The following is a 7,473-nucleotide window of genomic DNA, read 5'->3' as shown; positions in this document are numbered from 1 at the left end:
CACTATCCTTGAATATCTCCTGTTTGCTAGCCACTTAAGGTTGCCGCTAATGTCCGGCGCTCTGGCTCCCGGTAAACAGCTAACGGTCACTGCTGGAGCCCCTAAAGGACGAGCTATCTTCACGTGTCGAACAATAGAGTCTCCTATGACCAGAGTACTGTGAACAGGCTCCTCAGCGGGTGTTTCGTTGAGCGGGGGGGGAGCGTGGTGTTCCGGTGGGCTAGCTTCGGCCTTTGCGCTAGCATTAGCCTTAGCTTTCCGGCTATGCCGCCGAGACGTCACCCATTCGCCCGCTGTGAGGGCTCTAACACCGGAGTGGGGGGGGCGGTGCTAGCTCTCCCTGAGGCAACGGGGGGCAACTCTTGCTCTCTATCCTTCAGTAACCCCATGTTGCACACCTCTAACTGCTCCACCTTTTCCACCAGAGAGCTACTAACTCACATTTAGTGCAAACACTATCATTATCACTAGCGGTGGGAAAAGGGTCTAGACTAAACATGCCACACTTCTCACACTCAAAAAGTCCAGCAACAGCCATAATAACATACAAACTTACCGCTTTCAGCTGATTTAGGCACCGAAATAAGGTTGTTGTGGGGTACTCCGCTTTTTAATAAACCTGTGGACTGTAAACACAACCTAAAAGCAGTTACGAGGAAAAGCGCTAGAAAGTGGTAGAAAGGAGAAAGAACAAGCTAAACACGGAGACAGTGATTCCTCCAAGGACCGTGTCTGGAGTCAGGATTTCCCACAACCGTTCTGGGAACACTGGATCCCACCAGAGTCAGCTACCATAGTGACCTTCTTGTCACCTGCCCCTGCACTCATGATCAGTCACTCTGGTGATGTCAGTTTATACCTTCCAAGGTCCGTACATATGCCTAATCATCTTGTGTTACCTGTGTGTTTAGTTTAGTGTCCCGTCTCTGATGTCTTCTTCTGTTTGGTCTCTCCATTGTGTACCAGTCCTGTTTTGTCTCCTGTTCTGTTTCATGTGGCGTCTTCTGTCCTGTTCCCCATCAGTGCCCCAGTCGTATGTCCTGTTACTGTATGTCTTTGTTATGTCTCTGTTGTGTCTCTGTTGTGTCCCTGTTGTTTCTTTGTTTTTTTAAGTTTGCAAGTGTGAGTGCCTGTGTTTGATTTGGCTTCTGCACAATAAAGAATCTGCAGTGCAACTAGTGACAGACATAAATATGAGTATGACAAACGACCTTTAAATGTTTCTGCCTTTGCCTTTGAATGATTATCTATCTACAACTGGTGAAATAAGATCAATGTGTCTGTCTTGATTTCTTTGCATGTGTGGATTGAATGGGTTGCTACTGACACCTGGTGGGAATTTCATGTCAAAAGCACTTTTAGAAAAATATTTACTTACTTTACTTATTTCACCTGCTGTATTTCTACATGTTGAAGTTAAAAAAAATAGTACAATGACAACTGTTAATATCAGGCTTCTACTAATCTCAGTGTAAATCTGTCTGAGAGGTGTAACTAACTCAGCATCCTCAGTTAGTTTAGTAACGTGTGTCAACCTGAATTTGATGTACACCTACACCACATCACACCCTCGTCTGAGCTGACACACAGCCGCTGAGAGCAGAACCAGGATGATAACTGTGTGTTTTCTGTTCTAGGAGACCTGAAGTTCCTGTCCTGTGTGTCTGGAAAGACTCTGGGTTCAGATGAGGGATTCATAAGAAAGCTGATAGACGGTATACCCGGCCTGAAGGAGGTGTCTACTGTGGAGGAGTGTGATGTCATTCTGGCTTTCTGTCCTGTTGCCTCTCGAGCTGGAACCGACATTGAATCAGCTCTGAAGAAGCTTCAGCAGTTATCAGGTAGCAGCTGTGTGCTCAGTCTGAAGCTTTAAGGTTGAATAGTACTGTTAGGGTTTGAGGACAGTTAGGATCATCTCTATATTCCTGTGAATGAATGAAGCTCTGTGCTGTTACAGAAACCAAGCCTGCTGTTCTAGTGGTTCTCCATCACACATCTGACCCGGAGGCCACGGTACCAGACAGCAGCAGGAGTGTAGACAGAGGGAATACACTCACTGTGGACTGTCTGTTCCACGAGGATAGAGGACTACTGCAATGCTCCAGTAATCAGAGAGCACTGGAGAAAGTTACACAGTGGATCAAACCTCAGGTATTTTCAGAATTCCTTCAACACAGACATTCTGTTTTAATTATTATGCAAATGAACAGTAATTAAGAATGCAACCAGAAAAATGTTTAAAACATCTAAAGTAATAGAAGGTATGCACAACATCACAGGTGGCGGGGGGGGGGGGGGGGTTTACTGAAGTTCTGGAACCCAGGCACTGAAACATGTGGGAGCTCAGTGAGTGCTGAAATAACGCTCTGAGAGCAGGGGAAAAAACAAGCTCACTGTAGTTGCCAATTTAGCAAAATGCTAAGATTGATTAGAAGGTAAAGCTAGCAAAACCTGGATGAGCCTGTCTACTAAATGATCCTGAAAACAGTGAGAAACCCTCCTAAGACCATTCACTCGACTCTCAGACACGAGGCTTTATCCTCTAAAGGAGGGTAAGACTTGATCCTCAGTTAGCTGGACGTTTCTGGATACACAGTGCTGTCCATGGACCAATGGCTGTTTAGTAGTGTGGATGGATCACTGCCTTTACCTTGAGCAGATAATCGCTTGTTTCGGTCTCAGTTTGGCCATTTTCCACAATAAAAGCTGCAGCCGTGCTTCACCACTCAGTCAGGGGGCATGTCATCAATGCATACCCTTTATTTCTACTGGATTCAATGTTATCTTTAATAAACCAAGCACAGAAGAGTCACACCCACTACAGCCTTCAACACGGTAGATCACACTCCCTCATACTGACCCCTCACTGCACCTAAACACTGATGTTCTACCTCCCTCTTTAGGCTGGAACCCCTGGGCACAAATCGCCAGGTGAAAGACCAGACAGCACGGGTCCAGTCCCTACAGCAGCAGCAGCCGAGACTGCAGGTGAGTAAAATAAGAATTAGTGAGTGTGGATCTGTTCGAACACTCCCTGACTGAAGCTTTCCTGCAGAGCTTCAGAATAAATCAGTATCTATATCTGAAGATAAATAAATCAGTATCTATATCTATCAGAATCTGAAGGTCAGTGGATATTGCTCACCCTCCCTCACTTCCTGCATGTGTTTCCCCAGAGTTACGAGAGAAACTTCAGAGACAGGTCAAGCTCCTGAAGAAGATAGAGGGGACACTGTCCTCAATTATGACCAACCCAAATCCAAAACAGCTGAAAGATAAACAACATGAAGATCTGATAAAACATCTGAGTGAAATTCATCAATCATCAATCATCAATGTATCCAGTGATCCATTAAGGGGAATGAATTGAAACGAATGGTCTAAGATTACTATAGAGATTATATACTCTTAGCTTTAGCCTTAGATAACTTTAATCCTAATTAACACGAATAAGCAGGAATTAGCAGGAATTAGCATTATGCTATAAATTGGTGTCTGTCTGGGTCTCAAGCTCGTATTTAAACTGGGTTTACTGGTGATGTTTTTTAATCCTGTTGGGGTTTTAAACCTGAGTGAAGATTGCTGTGATGTATTTTACTCTGTATACGTAATAAATGTTGTCCTTCTCTGTAGTCTGACTGATTAACAGGCTTCATTTCCACACTTCCTGTGATAAAACTGGGAAGCATTTAATGTGTTTCTTTTCAAAGGACAATTATTTGACTTTGTCTCCATTTCCTTACTAATTAAAATAAAGTGTGAAATATGAAGAACAGCATCAGATCATGAATATCAGATACCTGAGAAACCTGTTTCACAAAAAGTGCCAAGGCCTGGCTTTCTGTGTCCTGAGCCAAGACTCTTCCTCCTCTCCTCAACACCCCTTTACTCCACCCCATCCTCTTAATGCTCCATTACTCCACTCCATCTCCTAAACACCCTATTGCTCCACATCTCTTCATTGCCCCATTACTCCACCACATCTCTTCAACACTTCATTACTCCACTCGTTTTATTGAACCACCCATTACTCCACCCTATCTCGACACCCTACTACTCTACACCATCTCTTCAATGTTACTTTACTCCACCTCATTTCCTTAATGCCCCATTTAGCCCATCTTGCCCCATTACTACACCCCATCTCCTCCCCAATAACTTCCTCTGAGCTAGAGGGGTATAAAGCCCTCCAGCAGCTGTGGAGCAGTGGAGGAACTGTTTTCTCTGGAATGGTGGTGGAGGAGCTCCATCCGAAACATCTGGGATGAGTTGGTAAATTGGGGGTGATAAAGGGGGGGTGGTGATCATCATCCAACATCCTGACCCCACTAACACTCTTATCACTGAATGTAATCAAATCCTGGGTGTAGTAATAAACCATATCTAATCCCAGAATGTAGAGTTTCCAAACCCTCTTGGATAAACGGAGGTAAACATCACTGCTCTTTAGCAACTACATCAGTTCATTTCAATAATTAAATTAGTGTTAAATTTTCACACTCAAACGGTAACAGCACAACCTCAGACATAAAGCTCGGTCTACTGAATATTAGACCACGAAACACAGAAACAGTCACTGTGAATGAAATGAATAAGTGATCAGAAGCGCCTCCTGCAGGCTAAAATTAGAATTAAATGATCAGGCAGAGGAGGTGGAGTATGCGTAATTTACCAAAATACTTTAGATATTAATCAGAAACACTCTGACACCTTCACTTCTTTTCAAAGTATTTCCATTAACAGATTCAATCTGAATAAGAAGCATATTTATACCACTTTTTTCTTTCCAATTCTGATACTGATACCAACTTTGACTTAAATACACATGGCTATAAATGATATTTACAGTGGTTCCAATGTCAGCATACACTAGTGTACATGAAAGTGTACATTTCAATTATTACTTCACTGCCAACATCCATATTTTTGAAATTAGACAGCAGATAAAACATATTTGACAAAATAAGCAATGGTGTATAGTGTCATAGTGTGTGCGGCCAGACAAAGACGGGATGAACACTCGCAGAGATGAAACTAAGCAAGATTTTATTCAAACATAAAGGGTGTACAAACAAGGTGCAGCAAACTAATGGCCAACACTAGAGCACAAACAGCAGATGACAAACCAAATGGTGAACACAACAATCCTGGGACTGGGAGGAGCCGGGAGTGACAGGGGATGAGCAGGAATGAACTGAGATCTAAATGAGGGAAGGGACCAACAGAAACCCACAAGCCTAGCTTGGGATGCAGGGGAAACTAGAACTGAGAACCAGAGCCAGCTTTGAGTAAACAAAAGGGGTAGCTGGAGAACCAGCTGCCTGAACTAGATAACAGGGCAAGCCCAACCTGAGTATGCTGTGACTGCCCCGTGAGCTTGAGCCGCCAAGGAGCATGAACTGGAAGCAGCGTAGCACGCTTGCCTCTAAAACCAGACTCAGAATACCTGCCAAAAGGAACACGCCACGGACGCGTGGAGAATCAATTTACAGCAGTGAGTCTCTGTAGAGAGGCTCCTTAAATGCCCCCAGTCCCAGGTGCAACACATGAACACGAAATGAACACAAATGAACCGGAAATGAGGTGGAAGTCCTTATAAGGGCCTGTGGGCGGTGACCCAGGATCGCCCCGGGGGAGGGCACGATATCCAGGGCCTGACAGATAGTTAAAAACATTAAATATTTTTATTAGAATAATATACACTTCTCATTCTCATTCAAATTATGACATCACATTAACATGGACATATCATTACACAAAACCAATCAAGCTGTAATTTTTTCTTGTAAATAACTACAATATTGTTCAGCACTACTGAAGAACAATGAACATTGCATCACTCCATAAAACAAACGTTAAAATAATCAAATTCAACAATACAAGAAAGAGCAGTTATTTGTTCAGGATAATCATTGAACAATTCAGTACCTGATAAAAAGATCCCTCTAATCTTAGACTCTACTAAACACAAGTCAATAAGGAGACCATAATACTGTACTCTGCACCCAAATCCTCTCAGAAGAGGAGGGTCTTCAGTCTGGGTTTGAAGACAGCGATCTGATGAGGGCAGCAGCTACAGGAAGCCAGTGTAGAGAACGCAGCAGAGGAGGAGCTGAACTTGGCTGAATTTAGGAACGTGGAAGACGACCCGACCCGCTGTGTTCTGGATCAGCTGCAGGGGTCTGATGGTCTGGAAGTGAGGAGAGACTGAACGAGCACCTGCACGACTCTCTAGAGAGGAAGGGTCGAATTCTCCGGATGTTGTACAGGAGAAATCTGCAGGACTGATTGCTCCATCGGAGAAATGTGTCTGCACTGTGTTGTAATGTCTGTATGCACTTGTTCTGTGTGGCACTTGTGCATATCTAACTGAACACTGTCAGTTCCTAAAGATAAAAGATTTATCTTCAAATTACACAGAAGTAAGATATGGAGTTCCACAAGGCTCTATTCTAGGACCGCTATTATTTACATTACACATGTTAGCACTGGGCTCAGTTATAAGCAGACATGGCGTTAATTTCCACTGTTCTGCAGATGACACACAACTCTATATATCAGCCAAACCTGACGATAAATCTAAAATCTTCTATTAACATATAAAGCCCTGCATGACCTCCTGAGCACCTGCCAGATCTAATTTACCATTACATACACTACCATTCCTTAGATCTTAGGGTGCTGCTTCTTAGTAGTTCCCAAATTTCAAAAACCCAGCAGGGGGAGGAGCCTTTTTTTTATAAAGCCTCTAACTCTGGAATAACCTTCCAGATAATGTTCGGGACTCAGACTCAGTCTCAGTCTTTAAATCTAGGCTGAAACTCATCTGTTTAGTTCAGCTTTTGGTAATTAATGTTTCTTAGATAAGGGCTGCAGGTCCAGGGGTTCGCGGACCCAGGGAATTGTAGTACACTAAGATGCTGGAGCTGTCGTCTCGCTGCTTACACGCCATCACTCAGGTTTGTTGACGGTGGAGCAGATGGACGCTAGTGTTTCAGGGAGCTCCCGTGTCTGTGTTACCTTCTGGCTCTCTCCTTTTAATTAGGCTGTTATAGTCAGACCTGCCGGAGTCGTCAGACACACTCAGATACTGATCAACATTCTCTGCTCTCTATAAAATCCTCTCAGAAGTAACCCCTTAATAATGAACTTTCTGTTAATTATTTATTATTAATGAAGCATTATTATTAGTGTACCACTACAGTATTATTCAGACCTGTTACGTGTATGAGCATGAACAGAAGATCACTGTAGCTCACTGTAAAATACCTCATTAAAGCTGATATTCAGATACTGTCTAATCTCACACACCTCCAGCTTATAAAGGACTTAAAGCTCATTCTAAACTCTCTGTAAATAAAGAATCAGATGTTTCTGATTCTGATTCAAACAGCAGTGGGTGAATTAGAGAAGTGCAGTTCTACACAGGGAACTGAGGAGGGCAGTAAAGAGTGAGTTCAGAGGAAGAGGAAA

The 7,473-nt window shown here is 43.3% G+C and overlaps 1 long non-coding RNA gene across 1 annotated transcript; it reads left to right on the top strand.

Moving 5' to 3' along the window:
* The first annotated feature begins 1,976 nt into the window (after positions 1 to 1,976).
* Positions 1,977 to 3,632, top strand: LOC140561946 (uncharacterized). Its single transcript, XR_011980113.1, has 3 exons — positions 1,977 to 2,151; positions 2,904 to 2,988; positions 3,177 to 3,632. It is a non-coding gene; the product is annotated as an uncharacterized lncRNA (long non-coding RNA).
* The last annotated feature ends 3,841 nt before the right edge of the window (positions 3,633 to 7,473 follow it).

The sequence above is a fragment of the Salminus brasiliensis genome, chromosome 1, assembly GCF_030463535.1.
Source record: "Salminus brasiliensis chromosome 1, fSalBra1.hap2, whole genome shotgun sequence".
NCBI lineage: Eukaryota > Metazoa > Chordata > Actinopteri > Characiformes > Bryconidae > Salminus > Salminus brasiliensis.
Note: the sequence above shows the minus strand (reverse complement) of the source record. Positions and strands in the feature narration are given on the sequence as shown.